Raw genomic sequence first — 19,753 nt, 5'->3', positions numbered from 1 at the left:
AGGCTTCTCCAGGCAAGAGTACTGGGATGGGTTGCTATTTCCTATTTCAGGGGATCTTCCCAATGCAGGGTTTGAGTCTCCTTAAGTCTCCTTCATTAACAAGCAGGTTCTCTACCATTAGCGCTACCTGGGAAGCCTAGACAAATTTTACTACTTGTTGATTTGTCCTAGAAGCCTCCATCAAGGAAATTTAGAGATATTTAGGCTGGTCATACTTTAATTACTGCTCACAAGAAAAAAAATTCCTTGTTTGCAGGGTCTCCCAGTAAGCTCATATTTTTATCCCTGTCATGAATTGTAGCTGAACTACTAAAAGGAGCTAGAATCTATAGTGCTCTAAAGGGAAAAACCTATCTTGGAAATAACACCCTGCAGCCTTTTTTCTCATTCTAAGATTGTTCTTGGGACTTCTGCATGAAAAAATTCCACACACTAGTCATTCATACATAAATTTAAAAGATAATTTGACTTGATGAATCTGTACTTTCACCAAAGAATAACTCATACTGTCTTGGAAACATGTTTCTTCTAATGCTTAAATATTTCACTAGGGACAGTTGATCACAGTGATATTATGATTTATTAGTTGATTTCTTAAAAATTCGTAAGAATGCATTCATACTCTCTTCTACTCCCCTGAGTCTTGAACAACTCCCCAGATTAGTATGGGTATACAACAATGAAAACTGGCTTTCATGAACTAAGAATATAGTGGGGAAGACAGACAAGAAGCAGATTCAAAGCACATGATTCTAAAACCAAGCCAAAGAAAGACAGGGCAGAATGAGTCTTTCATTACTTCAAAACTATACTATATGTGTTGTATTTTTCAGTTGTGAAAATCAAGCTATTACTATTAGAGCAAAAGTTTGTAGAATAGGAATCCTTGGGAACATTACAATGTATTTCACAGAAGTTCTAAGACTTTCTTGTCATCATTGTCTATCAGGAAACTTTAAAACAAAAGAAAACAAACATCTTTACCCTCCAAACTGTAACAATCCTTTAAACTGAATAGTTATTGCAGAAATCAGCTAACTGCTTACCAAATTGGTTTCCTTTCTGCTGAGTCCTCAACTAGACTTCATTCCTAGCCTGAAGTTGGGTAGGGCCACATGACTGACATCTGGCTTACTGGCCCATAAATTATGAATGGAAATGATATATCCTACTTCCAGGCCTGGATCAAGAAATCAAAGAAAATGAAGAAAGCACAGAAATTTGGGAGTTTAAAGGGATGGGAAAAAAGCCGCCATTATACTTAAAAAATAGGAAATTAACTTGAAATAGCTTTGGACAATCTAATGGCCTATGATAAATATCAGATTAAGAATGTGGCCTTCTCACTAAAGCAGGAATCAGACTTCCAAATCTTCTGCAGCCCCAATGAAGGGCCTGATCTCACATCAATGTCAGGTGTGGCTATGGTGATCAGGGATTTTTCAAAAGATGGAGGAAGGAAGCAGGGGGAAAATGGATAAAGGGGATGTTCCCAGAAATTAAACTCTAAGCTTCATCAGGCAATGTGCATCTCCTCATGTGTAGAGGCTGTTCAAATGTCTGTTTTGCAGGGATTCATAAATTCTTGCCTTTTGCTTCTAAGGCAAGGACTTGTATTAATATTTTGTATTAATTTTTTTTATTAATATCACTAGAAGATACTAGACATCAAGCTGAATGAAATGACTGGATAGGACTTTAGGGGAGTGGAAGCTAAAGGCAAAGGAGAAAAGGAAAGATATACCCAACTGAATGCAGAATTCCACAGAAAAGCAAGGAGAGATAAGATAGCCTTCCTCATGGATCAATGCAAAGAAATAGAGGAAAATAATAGAATAGGAAACACTAGAGATCTCTTCAAGAGAATTAGAGATACCAAGGGAACATGTCATGCAAAGATGGGCACAATAAAGGAAAGAAATGGTAGGGACCTAACAGAAGCAGCTGATATTAAGAAGAAGTGGCAAGACTACACAGAAGAACTATACAAAAAAGATCTTCATAACCCAGATAACGGTGATGGTGTGATCACTCACCTAGAACCAGACATCCTGGAATGCGAGGGCAAGTGGGCCTTAGGAAGCATCACTATGAACAAAGCTAGTGGAGGTGATGGAATTCCAGTTGAACTACTAAAAGATGATGCTGTGAAAGTGCTGCACTCAATATGCCAGCAAATTTGGAGATCACAGGACTGGAAAAGGTCTGTTTTCATTCCAATCCCAAAGAAAAGCAATGCCAAAGAATGTTCAAACTACCACACAATTGCACTCATCTCACATGCTAGCAAAGTAATTCCCCAAATTCTCCAAGCCATGCTTCAACAATATATGAACCATGAATTCTAGATGTTCAGGCTGTATTTAGAAAAGGCAGAAGAGCCAGAGATCAAATTGCCAGCATCCACTGGATCATAGAAAAAGCAAGAGAATTCCAGAAAAACATCTATTTCTGCTTTATTAATTACACCAAAGCTTTTGACTGTGTAGATCACAACAAACTGTGGAAAATTCTTCAAGAAAGGGGACTACCAGACCACCTTACCTGCTTCCTGATAAATCTGTATGCAGATCAAGAAGGAACAGTTAGAACTGGATACGGAACAACAGACTGGTTCCAAATTGGGAAAGGAGTATGTCAAGACTGTATATTGTCACCCTGTTTGTTTAACTTATATGCAGAGTACATTATATGAAATGCTGGGCTGGATGAAGCACAAGCAGAATCAAGATTTCCAGAAGAAATATCAATAACCTCAGATACGTGGATGACACCACCCTTATGGCAGAAAGTGAAGAAGAACTAAAGAGCCTCTTGATGAAAGTGAAAGAGGAGAGTGAAAAAGCTGGCTTAAAGCTCAACACTCAAAAAACAAAGATCATGGCATCCGGTCCCATCACTTCACGGCAAATAGATGGGAAAACAGTGGAAACAGTGACAGGCTTTATTTTCCTGGGCTCCAAAATCACTCCAGATGATGACTGCAGCCATGAAATTAAAAGACTCTTGCTCCTTGGAAGAAAAGCTATGACCAACTAGACAGCATATTAAAAAGCAGCAATGCTACTTTGCCAACAAAGGTCCTTTTAGTCAAAGCTATGGTTTTTCCAGTAGTCATGAATGGATGTGAGAGTTGGACTATAAGGAAAGCTGAGCGCTGAAGAATTGATACTTTTGAACTGTGGTGTTGGAGAAGACTCTTGAGAGTCCCTTGGACTGCAAGGAGAGCCAACCAGTCCATCCTAAAGGAAATCAATCCTGAATATTCATTGGAAGGACTGATGCTAAGCTGAAACTGCAATACTTTGGCCACATGATGCAAAGAACTGACTCACTGGAAAAGACCCTGATGCTGGGGAAGATTGAAGGCAGGAGGAGAAGGGGACAACAGAGAATGAGATGGTTGGATGACATCACAGACTCAATGGACATGAGTTTGAGCAAGCTCCAGGAGTTGAAGGACAGGGAAGCCTGGCATACTACAGTCCATAGAGTCACAAAGAGTCGGACACAATTAAGTGACTGAACTGAACTGACAAAGTCTTGCCATAGTCACTATTTCCCTTTTCTGAATGGAAATTTTTATTTATTTTTTCACTACCTTAGTAAAGTGGGTATGTATATGGTTTGGGAGCTTAAGATGGAAATATGTTTCTTTTTTTTAATTTTATTTTATGTTTAAACTTTACAATATTGTATTAGTTTTGCCAAATATCGAAATGAATCCGCCACAGGTATACCCGTGTTCCCCATCTGTTTTATATTCATAAGAGCCACATTTGAATTTAATGGAGAGCTTTTGTGTTAATATCACTAGAAGATACTAGACATCAACCTGAATCCAATGACTATATAGGATTTTAGGAGAGTGGATGAATTAGTTCTATATGTGGGAGCAAAAGGGAAAATGAATATTAGTGACCAAGAGAGGAGATTGTGGCAGAGACTGGCTAAATTTTAAAAAATCAGTTTCCTTTTTTTCTTTGGTACTGGTTTTCCATACTCTCTTTACATAGGAAGAAGCTGGAAGTCTAAGCGCTGGCTGATGCAATGTAGATATGATTTATGTCATGTCTAAGCCTACCTCATAAAAACTCCCTGTATGCTCCTCCACACTTTCTCATTTGCATGGCAGCTGGATATTGAATGCCAACCAGCCAACTAAAATGGACTGGAATGGATGACTTTAACTCAAATGACCATTATATCTACTACTGTGGGCAAGAATCCCTTAGAAGAAATAGAGTAGCGATCATAGTTAACAAAAGAGTCTGAAATGCAGAACTTGGTTGCAATCTCAAAAATGACAGAATGATCTCTGTTCGTTTCTAAGGCAAACCATTCAATATCACAATAATTCAAGTCTATGCCCTGACTGGTAATGCTGAAGAGGCTGAAGTTGGACTGTTCTATGAAGACCTACAAGACCTTCTAGAACTAATACCCCCAAAAGATGTCCTTTTTCTTTTAGGGTACTGGAATGCAAAAGTAGGAAGTCAAGAAATACCTGGAGTAACAAGCAAGTTTGGCCTTGGAGTACACTATGAAGCAGGGAAAATACTAATAGAGTTTTGCCAATAGAATGCACTGGTCATAGCGAACACCCTCTTCCAACAACACGAGAGAAGACTGTACACATGGACATCACCGGATGGTCAATATCAAAATCTGATTATATTCTTTGCAGCCAAAGATGGAGAAGCTCTATTCAGTCAGCAAAAACAGGACCAGGTACTGGCTGTGGCTGAAATCATGAACCCCTTATTGCCAAATTCAGACTTAAATTGAAGAAAGTATGGAAAACCACTAAACCATTCAAGTATGAACTAAATCAAATCCCTTATGCTTATACAGTGGAAGAGAGAAATAGATTCAAGGGATTAGATCTGATAGTCAGGGTGCCTGAAGAACTATGGACGGAGGTTCATGACATTGTACAGGAGACAGGGATCAAGACCATCCCCAAGAAAAATAAATGCAAAAAAGCAAAATGGTTGTCTGATGAGGCCTTACAAATAACTGAGAAAAGAAGAGAAGCTAAAGACATAGGAGAAAAGGAAAGATATACCCAAGTGAATGTACAGTTCCAAAGAATAGCAAGGAGAAATAAGAAAGCCTTCCTTGGTAATCAGTGCAAAGAAATAGAGGAAAACAATAGAATGGGAAAGACTAGAGATCTTGTCAAGAAAATTAGAGATACCAAGGGAACATTTCATGCAAAGATGGGCTCAATAAAGGACAGAAATGGTAGGGACCTAACAGAAGCAGAAGATACTAAGAAAAGGTGGCAAAAATACACAGAACTATACAAAAAAGATCTCATGACCCAGATAACCACGATGGTGTGATCACTCAGCTAGAGCCAGACATCCTGGAATGAGAAGTCAAGTGGGCCTTAAGGAGCATCACTACGAACAAAGCTAGTGGAGGTGAAGGAATTCCAGTTGAACTACTTCGAATCCTAAAAGATGATGCTGTGAAAGTGCTGTACTCAATATGCCAGCAAATTTGGAAAACTCAGCACTGGCCACAGGACTGGAAAAGATCAGTTTTCATTCCAATCCCAAAGAAAGGTGCCAAAGAATGCTCAAATACAGCACAATTGCACTCATCTTATATGCTGGTAAAGTAATGCTCAAAATTCTCCAAGCCAGGCTTCAACAGAAACATTAATTTTAACATTAAATTAATGGAAGCTCATTTACTTATTCTGGGTGGAGAATTTGTGGTCAAAATAAGATGGTGATTTAAGCTCCCTATCAATAAAAATATTTTGAAAGTGGCAAGGAGATTTATAAAATATAAATAGAGAAAAATATTTCAAATACTTGAGAAATGATTATTTGTGTATATTTTATGGACTCTACTTGCTAGATCCATCTAGTCAAAGCTATGGTTTTTCCAGTAGTCATGTATCAATGTGAAAGTTGGACTATAAAGAAAGCTGAACGCTGATGAATTGATGCTTTTGAACTGTGGTGTTGGAGAAGACTCTTGAGAGTCCCTTGGACTGCAAGGAGATTCAACCAGTTCATCCTAAAGAAGATCAGTCCTGGGTGTTCATTGGAAGGACTGATGTTGAAGGTGAAACTCCAATACTTTGGCCAGTAGATGTGAAGATCTGACTTATCTGAAAAGACCCTGATGCTGGGAAAGATTGAAGGCAGGAGGAGAAGGGTATGACAGGATGAGATGGTTGGATGGCATCCCTGACTCAACGGACATGAGTTTGAGTAAACTCTGGGAGCTGGTGATGGACTGGGAGGCCTGGCATGCTGCAGTCCATGGGGTCATAAAGAGTTGGAAATGACTGAGCGACTAAACTAACTAAGTAAATTTGAATGTGGAAGATCGTGGAGGTTTCATCAGCTGGTCCTTGAATACCTCCATGGAAGAAAGTACCTGTCACCTCAGAGGTGCTGTTACATACTTGGCTTTGGCATAAACGAAAAGTAAATTTCAGTCGAGAAAAGCGACTGAGATCTCAACTTTTCTCTGTTATATAAGTTGGTGTGGTGGTGGTTTAGTCGCTATGTCGTATCTGACTCTTGCGACTCCATGGACTGTAGCGTGCCAGGCTCCTCTGTTCATGGGATTCTCCAGGCAAGAATACTGGAGTGGGTTGCCATCATATAAGTTAGAGCATCTAAAAAAAATACCAGTTGGGATTGATAACTTTTAAAAATCCCGCTGAAAATAGTAATTTTCAAGATTAAGAAATCTAGCATAGTGTGTTGCTGACTTTAATTGAAATTGTTTGAAAGCCAAGGGAGTTAATTTTATATATTCTGGTGGAAATATTTCGTATGAATTTCTGGAAGCTAAGAGAACATGAGGTGGCAGAATCACAATATTATGCACAAGGTTGACCATGTATATATTTGCAAATCCTTCAGTGGAGAGAATAATCCCAATTAGAAACATCAAGCCAAATGAGTCTTTGGCCAGGGATAAAATTGGATAAGTTTTTAGAGAAAATAGAGGAAAAGTTGGGAAACACATTCTTTCATGAAAAGAATGCCAATATTTGTTAAAGTTCAGCTTTAGAACTGTCACCACCTCAACTTTTAGCTGGAATTCTGGCCTTGGTAGAAATCAGTGTAGACTTTGGGACAGGGGTTCATACTTGATGTATTGCTCTTACACTCCTCCGAGTTGAAAGGGCCTCTGATTTAGCAGAAGATATGGTGGCTAAGTGGTAAAGAATCTGCCTGCCAATTAAAGAGACACAAGTTCAATTCCTGGGTCAAGATGATCCCCTGGAGAAGGAAATGGCAAGCCACTCCAGTATTCTTGCCTGGGAAATCCCATGGACAGAGGAGACTGGTGGGCTGCAGCCACGGGGTGACAAAGAGTTACACATGGCTTAGCAACTAAACAACAAGTATATATTCATACTTCTTTTTCAGTAACTTTCAAAGCACAGAAGAATAAATAGTACTGATTCTTATTTCTATAATCCTGAATCTCTGCTATATACATATATTATTTTAACAAGCATCTATTGAACAACTATTATGTGTCAGACACTGCTTCTAAATATGAGAAATATAGTGAAAAAACATAAAAATTTCTCTGTCATAATGAAGCATATTCTGTTGGGAAAGATAAAAAAATTAAAAAAAAAAGATAAATGAGTAAATTACATAGTGACAGTTACAAGTGCTAAAAGAGAAAACAAACTGGGATACAAATAATTATGATGGAAATTACACTTATAGAAAGAGTAAGATTTCACTGAAAAGGTGAAGTTGAGGGATGACCTAAAGGAAAGTGGCTTCTCTGGTGGCTCACATGGTAAAGAATCTGCCTATAATGTAGGAGACCCAGGTTCAATACCTGGGTTGGAAAGATCCCCTGGAGAAGGAATTGGCAACCCACTCAGTACTCTTGCCCGGAGAATTCCATGGACAGAGAAACCTGGCAGGCTACAGTTCATGGAATTTCAGAATTAGACACGACTGAGTGACTTTCAGTCTCTCTCTCTCTCTTTTTTTTTTTTTCCACTAAAGAAAAGTATGGATCAATCCATGCTGATCTGTGGGGAAGTTCATTCCAGGTGGAAGGAAGAGCGCATGTGGATACTGGAAGTGGGAACATGTTTGGGCTATTTGAAAAACACTATGAAGGCTAGTGTGACTGGAGTTGAATGAATACGGGGATGAGTTATAGGGAATTATAGCATAGGGAAAATGAAATATTGGATAACATAGGACTTTGAGATTCATAGCAAAAATTTTGGCTCTACTCAGTGATATGGAGAAATATGAGAGGTATGAGAGGGTTTTTGCAGATCTGACAGGCTTGCTATGATTCCAATGTTGAAGTAGAGTGAAGAAGCCTAGACTAGAATCAGAGTGACCAGTTCAAAGCCTATTATGAAAATCCAGGCAAGCAACGATGTGGCTGAGACCAGGGTAGAGAAGAGAAGTCATCATGTTCTAGATGTATTTTGAAGTTAGAGTTGACAGGACTTAATGATGAACCAGATGTGGAGTCTAAGGGAAAGATGTCAAAGATGACTTGAAATTTTAGGGTTTGAACAGCTGAAAGAATGGAATTTCATTTCCTGAGATGAGGATGACAGCAGGAGGGTCTAGTTTATAGGGAAATATGTGAAGATCAGATTTAACACTTTTAAGTGTGGATGTTTCCTTGACTGTTACAAGTGGAGCTACTGAGTGTGTGGTTGGGTACATCAGTCTTGAGTTTGGTGCTCACTTTTCAGCTAGAGATACAGATATGGAGCAGCATTTAGAGGCCACTTAAAGCTGAGAGGTTGAATAATATCTCCTAGGGATTGAGTGAAGCAGAAAAAGAAGCAGTTTGAAGAATGTACCCTCATTTGGAAGAAAAGGAGGAATCTGAAAAGGAGTAGCTAAAAAGGAGAAAAATAGACACGTGGTTTTATGGAAGCTGAATATTGAAAATACTTTTTAAAATACTTTTAAGAAGGAATAAGCAGGCTTCCCTGATAGCTCAGTTGGTAAAGAATCCGCCTGCAATGCGGGAAACCTGGATCGGTTTGATTCCTGGGTCGGGAAGATCCCCTGGAGAAGGGATAGACTACCCACTCCAGTGTTCTTGGGCTTCCCTTGTAGCTCAGCTGGTAAAGAATCTGCCTGCAATGCAGGAGACCTGGGTTCGATCCCTGTGTTGGGAAGATCCCCTGGAGAAGGGAAAGGCTACCCGCTCAGTATTCTGGCCTGGAGAATTCCATGGACAGTCCATGAGATCGCAGCGTCGGACACTGACTGAGCAACTTTCATTTTCTTCAAGCGATATACTAACCAGGTCAAGTAAGACAAGGACTAAGAGATTACATTTGGATTTAGCAACATGAAGATCACTTATGACACAGAGTTTTACTGAGGTGTAGGAACAGAAACCTGACTACAGTGAATTCAACAGGGATGGGAAGAAAGAAATGGTGGGAGGCAGTGGGTGTCAGATTTGCATTTGATGTATATAAGTGGTAATGTTTTGCGTTTGATGTATATAAGTGGTAATGTTTTGGCCATAAATTAAAATGAATTTTACTATTTTGACATACATTGCTCTAAATGAGGAATCAATCTCATATTTATCAAAATTGTATTGCAGTTTACAACCAGCACAACATTGCCATATTGCAAGATCAAACTTCAATGTCAGCTCTTCTGGGAAGTCTTTTCTGCCTCCTGCATACAGTTAATTGCTGTGTCTTCAGTACTCCCCAAACACATCATAAGCATATTTGCAGTGTTTGTGTTATGATGTTATGTTACAAACTGTGTAAAATTTGTGTTCTAATCATTTTGGATCTCATTCAATCTATTGTGATCCTTCATCCTTATACAATAACACTGTTTTGGTAAAATTTTGCACTCACTAAATGTGTGGTGAATAAAAGAATATCACATTTTAAGTGAGAATACTCAGTACACCTGATGCAAAGAGCCAACTCATTGGAAAAGACTCAGATTATGGTAAAGATTGAGGGCAAGAGGAGAATGGGGTGGCAGAGGATTGGATGGTTGGATGGCATCACTGACTTAGTAGACATGAGTTTGAGTGAACTACAGGAGATAGTAAACGACAGGGAAGCCTGATGTGCTGCAGTTCATGGGGTCCCAAAGACTCAGACACAACTGAGTGACTGAATAACAATAACTGATTGTTAAGAAACATAGGTAGATACAGGAGCCTTAATCACTTTTCCTAAGATTTAAAGCCCATTGCATTAGGAAAATAATGACACCTATTTCTCTGATTGTAGTCCCTCATTGTCCATGTTGGTATTAAATAAAGGACCTACAAAATAATTAGCCATGAATGTGCTATTCAATTAATTAATGTGCTTTTACTATTTTGTTGTTTTTTTTTTTCAGATTGGTAATTTTTGACTTTTTTTCTCATTGTAACAGTATTCAAATTATTAATGTAGAAATTTCATAGATAACAGAATCTCAGTAAAGTTTCTTCTCTGGGGCAGAAATCTGGAATTCAGTTTATAGGCTTTCTGAAAAGTTCCATATCTTCAGAGCATACCTGTACTTAAACTAACATTACTATAATTTCAATATAAAAGGGAGACAGGTTGATCTGATTTGGAATACTGGGATGTTCTGCAAAGCTACATTCCCAAGGGTGACTAGGCTTGATATTTATTTTTAATATGACTCATTTACAGCCTGCTCACACACATGATCCTGTTTGATGCATTGAATTAAGAGTAGAAGAAAAATGCATATTAAAACTAAAATATTAAAAGTAGGGGGATAGATTGGGAGTTTGGGATTGACATGTACACACTGCATACTTAAAATAGATAACCAACAAGGACCTACTGTGTAGCACAGGGAACTCTTTTCAATACTCTGTAATAATATAAATGGGAAAAGAATTTGAAAAATAATAGATATGTAACTGAACCACTTTGCTATATACCTGTAACTAATACAATATTGTTAATAAATTCTATTCCAATATAAAATAAAAATGTAAAAAAAACCTGAAATATTAAATGTGATATAAAATATTTTATACTTCTCTACATTTAAAATACATAATTGTCATGGAAGCCAAACTACTACTAAGAAAACCCTTACTTGAACTAAAGGTTCAAGATATATGCTTATTCTATTCTAAATAACAGTAGACATATTTTGAGTGAGAGAGATTTTTGCCTATTTGTTTTGATTGTTGTTTTTACTAAGGAAACTTTAAGCAAAGTCATGGCTTGCAAATTTTTCCCATACTAGGGAACATTGAGAAAAGGAAAGTTATCTCTATCTATCTCTATGTCTAAGTATCTTATTTATCTATATACACTGTTTTGTCACAAGAACGCACTGGTCTTAGCAAACACCCTCTTCCTGCAAAACAAGAGATGACTCTACACATGGATATCACCAGATAGTCAATACCGAAATGATATTGATTATATTCTTTGCAGCCAAAGGTGGAAAAGCTCTATACAGTCAGCACAAACAAGACCAGGAGATGTTTGTGGCTGAGACCATGAACTCCTTTTTGCAAAATTAGATCTAAATTGAAGAAAACAGGGAAAACCACTAGGTCATTCAGGTATGACCTAAATTAAATACCTTACGATTATACAGTGGAAGTGAAAAATAGATTCAAAGGATTAGATCTGATAGAGTGCCTGCAGAACTAGGGACGGATGTTCATGACATTGTGCAGAAGGCAGAGATCAAGACCATCCCTAAGAAAAAGAGATTCAAAAAGGCAAAATGGTTGTCATAGGAGGCCTTACAAATAGCTGAGAAAAGAAGAGAAGCTAAAGGCAAAGGAGAAAAGAAAAGATATACCCAAGTGAAGGCAAAGTTCCAAAGAATAGCAAGGAGAGATAAGAAAGCCTTCCTCAATGATCAATGCAAAGAAATAGAGGAAAACGATAGAAAGGGAAAGACTAGAGATCTCTTCAAAAAATTAGAGATACCCGGTAACAATAACCCTGTATACGAGACAGCAAAAGAGACACTGATGTGTAGAATAGTCTTATGGACTCTGTGGGAGAGGGAGAGGGTGGGAAGATCTGGGAGAATGACCTTGAAACATGTAGAATATCATGTATGAAACGAGTCGCCAGTCCAGGTTCGATGCACGATACTGGATGCTTGGGGCTGGTGCACTGGGACAACCCAGAGGGATGGTATGGGGAGGGAGGGGGGAGGAGGGTTCAGTATGGGGAACACATGTATACCTGTGGCAGATTCATTTCAATATTTGGCAAAATCAATAAAAAAAAAATTAGAGATACCAAGGGAATATTTCATGCAAATAATAAAGGACACAATATGTTTGGGCACAATAAAGCACAGAAATGGTAGGGACCTAAAAGAAGCAGAAGATACTAAGAAGAGGTGGCAAGATTACACAGAACTATACAAAAAAGATTTTCATGACCCAGATAACCATGATGGTGTGATCACTCAGCTAGAGCCAGACATCCTGGAATGTGAAGTCAAGTGGGCCTTAGGAAGCATCACTCTGAACAAAACTAGTGGAGGTGATGGAATTCCAGTTGAGCTATTTCAAATCCTAAAAGATGATGCTGTGAAAGTGCTACACTCAGTATGCCAGCAAATTTGGAAAACTCCGCATTGGCCACAGGACTGGAAAAGATCAGTTTTCATTCCAGTCCCAAAGAATGGCAATGCCAAAGAATGTTCAAACTACTACACAATTGCACTCATCTCACATGCTAGCAAAGTAATGCTCAAAATTCTCCAAGCCAGGCTTCAACAGTACATGAACTGTGAACTTCCAGATGTTCCAGCTGTATTTAGAAAAGACAGAGGAACTAGGGATAAATTGCCAACATCTATTAGATCATCAAAAAAGCATGAGAAAACCAGAAAAACATCTATTTCTTCTTTATTTATTATGCCAAAGCCTTTGACTGTGTAGGTCATAACAAACTGTGGAGGTCATAACAAACTGGAAAATTCTTAAAGAGATGGGAATACCAGACGAACTTACCTGCCTCCTGAGAAATCTATATGCAAGTCAAGAAACAACAGTTAGAATCGTACATGGAACAACAAACTAGTTCAAAATTGGGAAAAGAGTATGTCAAAGCTGTATATTGTCACCCTGCTTATTTAACTTATACGCAGAGTACATCATGCGAAATGCTGGGCTAGATGAAGCACAAGCTGGAATCAAGATTTCCAGGAGAAATATCAATAACCTCAGATACATAGATGACACCTCCCTTATGGCAGAAATTGAGTGGGACTAAAGAGCTCTTGAAAGAGAAAGAGGAGAGTGAAAAAGCTGGCTTAAAACTCAACATTCTAAAAATGAAGAACATGGCATCCAGTCCCATCACTTCATGGCAAATAGATGGGGAAACAATGGAAACAGTGACAGACTTTATGTTTTTGGTCTCCAAAATCACTGCAGATGGTGACTGCAGCCATACAATTAAAAGATGTGTGCTCCTTGGAAGAAAAGCTATGACCAACTTAGACAGCATATTAAAAGCAGAGATATTTGCCAACAAAGGTCTGTCTAGTCAAAGCTACTGGTTTTCCAGTAGTCATGTATAGTATGTGAGAGCTGGACTATAAAGAAAGCTGAATGCCGAAGAATTGATGCTTTTGAACTGTGGTGTTGGAGAAGACTCTTGAGAGTCCCTTGGACTGCAAGGAAATCAAACCAGTCGATCCTAAAGGAAATCAGTCCTGAATAGTCATTGGAAGGACTGATACTGAAGCTGAAACTGCAATATTGGCCACGTGATGCAAAGAACTGACTCATTTAAAAAGACCCTGATGCTGAGAAAGATTGAGGGCAGGAGGAGAAAGGGATGACAGAGGATGAAATGGTTGGATGGCATCACTGACTCAATGGACATGAATTTGAACAAGCTCCGAGAGATAGTGAAGGAGAGGGAAGCGCTGCAGTCCATGGGGTTGCAAACAGTCAGACATGACTGTGGGACTGAACAACAGCAACAACATATATATCTATATAAATCTATCTCCCCAGACTGAATTTATTATTTATGAATTAAGCTTAAAATTCACATCAACTCCACTATTCAAGACTACATCAAATAAAATAGAAAATCTGATAAATTATTCAGTATATTCATTATAATAAGCCAAGGAATTTTGTATAGAAGAATCTAAATATGTAGGTATAACTGAACTATTTTCTTAGATAATAGTTAAAATAGAGAATCTCCACTAAATTAGCTTGACAGCAAATATATACCTTTCATGTACAAGTTTTTACAAACTCACCTGCTTAGAGCACGTGTAATGGCCTTTTTCATATATTGGCTAGATGGTATCTAAGCACTCTATCACTTGGAAATGTCTTCTACAAATGAATCTTAGTAAAAGAAAGGGCACCTCCTCCTGCTTCTAAAATTCGAGTGAGAGGACTTAGTTCTTGATATTATAAACTTAGGTTTGGTCAACTGGTCTGGAGTTTGGATCTTGGGTAAATGAAGCAGATATGAGAATATTTAGGCATTACTCAGAGTAGCAGTAGTAGAGCTGAGACTCCAAAGGAGATGACAGATGTCCATGAAAATGTTATCCTTACCTGTAGCATGATCTTACCTGTGTGCTTGGCTATCTATTGGCTGCATTTTCTGTTGCATTTCCTGTATTGATGTCATCCTGTTCTCCAGGTTTTCCATCATTCTGAGAGTTATCCAAGAGTATATGAATTCCTTTTCTGCTCAAACTAGCCAGTCTGTTTCTGTTGTTGGCAATCAAGACTGACAGACCATGACATGTGACTATACTGGTATCACAGACAAAAAATATTGAGACTCCTTAAATAAAGTTTTATTTAGATTTGAAAAATGTTTTCAGTTTTTCTGAAAGCCTGAAATTGAAAGAGTTAAATTCACAGGCCTTTGGGGATTTTTTCAAACATCACCAAAACTTTATTCCTGACAATCATAGAAGATCTGACTCTTTATTTTACTGTGAATATTTACAAAGTGGGAAGAGATGGAAAGAATACACAGAAGAACTGTACAAAAAAGATCTTCATGACCCAGATAATCACGATGGTATGATCACTGACCTAGAGCCAGACATCCTGGAATGTGAAGTCAAGTGAGCCTTAGGAAGTATCACTATGAACAAAGCTAGTGGAGGTGATGGAATTCCAGGTGAGCTATTTCAAATCCTGAAAGATGATACTGTGAAAGTGCTGCACTCTATGCCAGCAAATTTGGAAAACTCAGCAGTGGCCACAGGACTGGAAAAGGTCAGTTTTCATTACAATTCCAAGAAAGGCAATGCCAAAGAATGCTCAAACTACCGTACAATTGCACTCATTTCACACGCTAGTAAAGTAATGCTCAAAATTCTCCAAGCCAGGCTTCAACAATATGCAAACCATAAACTTCCTGATGTTCAAGCTGGTTTTAGAAAAGGAAGAGGAACCAGAGATCAATTGCCAACATCCGCTGGATCTTGGAAAAAGCAAAAGAGTTCCAGAAAAACATCTATTTCTGCTTTATTGACTATGCCAAAGCCTTTGACTGTGTGGATCACAATAAACTGTGGAAAATTCTTCAAGAGATGGGAATACCAGACCACCTGATCTGCCTCTTGAGAAATTTGTATGCAGGTCAGGAAGCAACAGTTAGAACTGGACATGGAACAACAGACTGGTTCCAAATAGGGAAAGGAGTACATCAAGGCTGTATATTGTCACCCTGTTTATTTAACTTATATGCAGAGTACATCCTGAGAAACGCTGGACTGGAAGAGACACAAGCTGGAATCAAGATTGCCGGGAGAAATATCCATAACCTCAGATATGCAGATGACACCACCCTTATGGCAGAAAGTGAAGAGGAACTAAAAAGCCTCTTGATGAAAGTGAATGTGGAGAGTGAAAAAGTTGGCTTAAAGCTCAACATTCAGAAAACGAAGATCATGGCATCCGGTCCCATCACTTCATGGGAAATAGATGGGGAAACAGTGGAAACAGCATCAGACTTTATTTTTTTGGGCTCCAAAATCACTACAGATGATGACTGCAGCCATGAAATTAAAATACGCCTACTCCTTGGAAGGAAAGTTATGGCCAATCTAGATGGTATATTCAAAAGCAGAGACATTACTTTGCCAACAAAGGTTCGTCTAGTTAAGGCTATGGTTTTTCCTGTGGTTATGTATGGATGTGAGAGTTGGACTGTTAAGAAGGCTGAGCGCCGAAGAATTGATGCTTTTGAACTGTGGTGTTGGAGAAGACTCTTGAGAGTCCCTTGGACTGCAAGGAAATCCATCTAGTCCATTCTGAAGGAGATCAGCCCTGGGATTTCTTTGGAAGGAATGATGCTGAAGCTGAAACTCCAGTACTTTGGCCACCTCATGCGAAGTGTTGACTCATTGGAAAAGACTCTGATGCTGGAAGGGATTGGGGGCAAGAGGAGAAGGGGACGACAGAGGATGAGATGGCTGGATGGCATCACTGACTCGATGGCCGTGAGTCTGAATGAACTCCGGGAGTTGGTGATGGACAGGGAGGCCTGGCGTGCTGCGATTCATGGGGTCGCAAAGAGTCAGACACGACTGAGCGACTGATATGATCTGATCTGAACATATTCAAATTCAGATTTTATTACTAAGAAATTTCTTATGAGAATTCCTATTAACTCTCCACGTCACAGAGCAATGGATGTTTTCTCTCTTTCATTATATGTGATAAAATGAAATGGTCATATTTTCTTCAGAAAACAGTATGATATAATACCCAAAATCTATTATATATGAATGTCAATTAAACTTTAAAAGAAATAAGATGAATGACAATTGCAAAATACAGAATAGAAAACTTTATTTGCTTTACCGTATTTAGTAATCTAAGTGTGGAAACTGAAGTCATATTGCAAAGAAAAGGCATTGTTGTTCAGTATAGACCTGGGCAGCAGTTTGTACACACACACAGAGTCTTTCTTTGGGAACATTTCCCTATTATTTTTCAGAACAGAAAATACATTGTTAATTTTTCTCTCTCTCTCCCTCCCTCCTCCCTTGCTTCTTCCTCCCTCCGTCCTTGTCATGCTCCTCTTTTCCCTCTTTTTTTTCTTCTCCTTCTCTCTTTTTTCAAATTTAAGGTAAGATTGGCTTCCTAGAGAAAGCATTAGAGAAACAGAGACCTTTTGCTCCAGTTTGGTGGTTGTCTTCTAAATATTCAGATTAACTCTATCAGTTAATTCCTTTTAAAAGTCTCTTCAAAGGTTATATAATCACACTTTCTTGTAGAATGAATGCCTGAAAGGATGTGACATGTGAACATTTTGAGTTATCTGACAAAAATTAAATAATGTCTTCTTATTCTAAACTAAGTTGATTTTTAACATATCCATAATCAACAGATGCTAGATTCTTCTTGAAATGCTGCTAGCCTGAGATATTAGCTGAGTACCTCAGTGTAAAAATTGAGATCATTATATAAGTTCTTGTGTTACTTGGTGAAAGATGTATTTCCATCACATATTAAACCATAAAGGTTTTGTTAATGTATTGTTACAATTGAATTATGCGAGAATAGAAATTTGTGAACATACATGCAAGTTTGTCTATCTACAAATTGGAAATACACACTTCCAGGAAAAAAATTATTCCAAGTTAAAAAAAAAAAAACCCATCTTTCTCCTTGTCAACATTTAAAATTATTAGATAGTAAGACTTTCAAAAGCATCATAAACTAGTTACATAGTATCAACAGGAAAAATGTATTTCCAAAAATAAATTTTATTCCAAAAAAAATCTGTTTTTCTCCATATCAGCAATTAAAGCAGGTGCCACCTTCTGATTAATTAAATCACAAGATGTTACTTACACGAAAGTCTTAGCAAATGAAACTTAAACAGAAACTGTTGGCTGCACTGTTGTCATTTCTTCTTCGTTTTTTGAATTATCCAGAACACCACATGGCTGGCTTGGAAGCTTATTTTCCAGATCACTGACAGCAATGTGATTTTGTGTTTGTATGTGTGAGTATGTGCTTTGTTTTGAAAGACATCAGCTTGGAGCAGTTTCAAATCTCTGGCAACAATTTCTTAAGGAGTATGTCATAAATAAGCTATTGACTGCATTTTTGGCCAGGTCACTTGTCAAATGTGTAGTAGGGAGATGTTAAGTTTCAGGGCAACTGCAACCTACATTTATGAAAACTATTTATAAAACTACATTTTAGAAAACTATGTAAGAGTTCTATGGATTCTATTGGGTGCAATCAAGAAAATTGCTCTTTTTATTAGCATATTCCAGTCTGTAAAGAATATTGCTTAAGTCCTTTTTCTAAAATAAGGTCCTGAAATTTTCTCAGGAAATTCCATGTGCTTGGAATATTTGCTTAAGCACAATTCAAACCTGCAGGAAGTTGAAGTATGCTGCATTTGGTGTAAAGTTAACTTTTTTGAATGTAAAAAAGTCAAAATTAATAAAGAAACTAACAAATTCAAAGTTCCACTGAGGAACATCATGATGCTTTTAGCAATTCACTTGAAATGAAGGAGGAAAACCACCTCCTTTAACATTTTAAAGCTTTGAAAGCCTAATGAACCATGTTACCTCCTGTAGCGTCTACCAAACCAAAATTTGCAAGGACGAGGTTCATTAGCAGTAAGTGGAAGCAGACCATTCAGTTCAATGGTGTCTTGCAGTGTTTTCAACATTACTGTTGTATTTGGTTGAAGAGATATTGCCATCTTAACCGTTACTTCATTCTCCTTATTTTTCATAAAAATTCCTATTATCCCAAGAATTAAATGCTCCTCCCTGCAAATGATAAAAAACTTCTTCTTTTAACAAGTGTTCAAAATATATTCACTTTTCAACAAGGTAGATTATTGAAGAATGTCATCCTTGTTATATTTTAATTGTTTATTTCTCCTCTATATGTCCCAAACTATTGGGTATTGGTTTGTGATTAAGGAAGAAAATGAGTAATTAGAATACAGAAAATGTAAAATATTAGATATAGATAATGTGGTTTTATCTGAATCATTACAATAGAGGTTATATTATCAAACCTTAAAATATTGGCAATTCATTTAATTCATGTGCTTTTAAGACTTTTGCATCTCATTATTTTAGGGAAAAAGCTGTGTGCATGAAAAACCCAGGCACTCCTTAGCAAACACCCTTGAAGTTTACCTGGTTCTGATTCTATGGGGACTCCACTTTTCACTGCATTTGAACAATTTTACAAGTTGTAATGATAGCAAGGCAAAGTGTATCTTGTCATCCAACACATATATGAGTTCTGTTGGTTAAGGTTACAACTTAATTCTTCTCCTTACTCTGGAAGAATCCAGTTTTGCCTCTATAAACATATTAATTTCAATATTCTTAATCTATAAATATTCCTGTTCTTTGGATTGTCCTTTTATCCCGTTGTAACTTCTTGAAAGTGATAGTCACTCAATCATATCTGACTCTTTGCAACCCCATGGACTATAGCCTGTCAGGTTCCTCTGTCCATGCCATTCTCCAGGCAAGAATACTGGAGTAGGTTGCATTCCCTTCTCCACATTGTTGTGACCCAGGGATGGAACCCAGATTTGCCGCATCCTTCATTAATGAATTGATGTGTTCATTTTACATGTATGTGAAAGCTTTGCTTTCTGTTTTTTTCAGACTAGAGTGACATTTACAGGATCTGCATTATATTTCTATTTTGAAAACAAAATGCAAGTGTATTCCTTAGGTTGTATATAGTTTAATTTCTAAAATTAGAATCTTTCTCTCATTCTCCT

Source organism: Bos javanicus, chromosome 3 (assembly GCF_032452875.1).
Source record: "Bos javanicus breed banteng chromosome 3, ARS-OSU_banteng_1.0, whole genome shotgun sequence".
Lineage (NCBI taxonomy): Eukaryota > Metazoa > Chordata > Mammalia > Artiodactyla > Bovidae > Bos > Bos javanicus.
Note: the sequence above shows the minus strand (reverse complement) of the source record.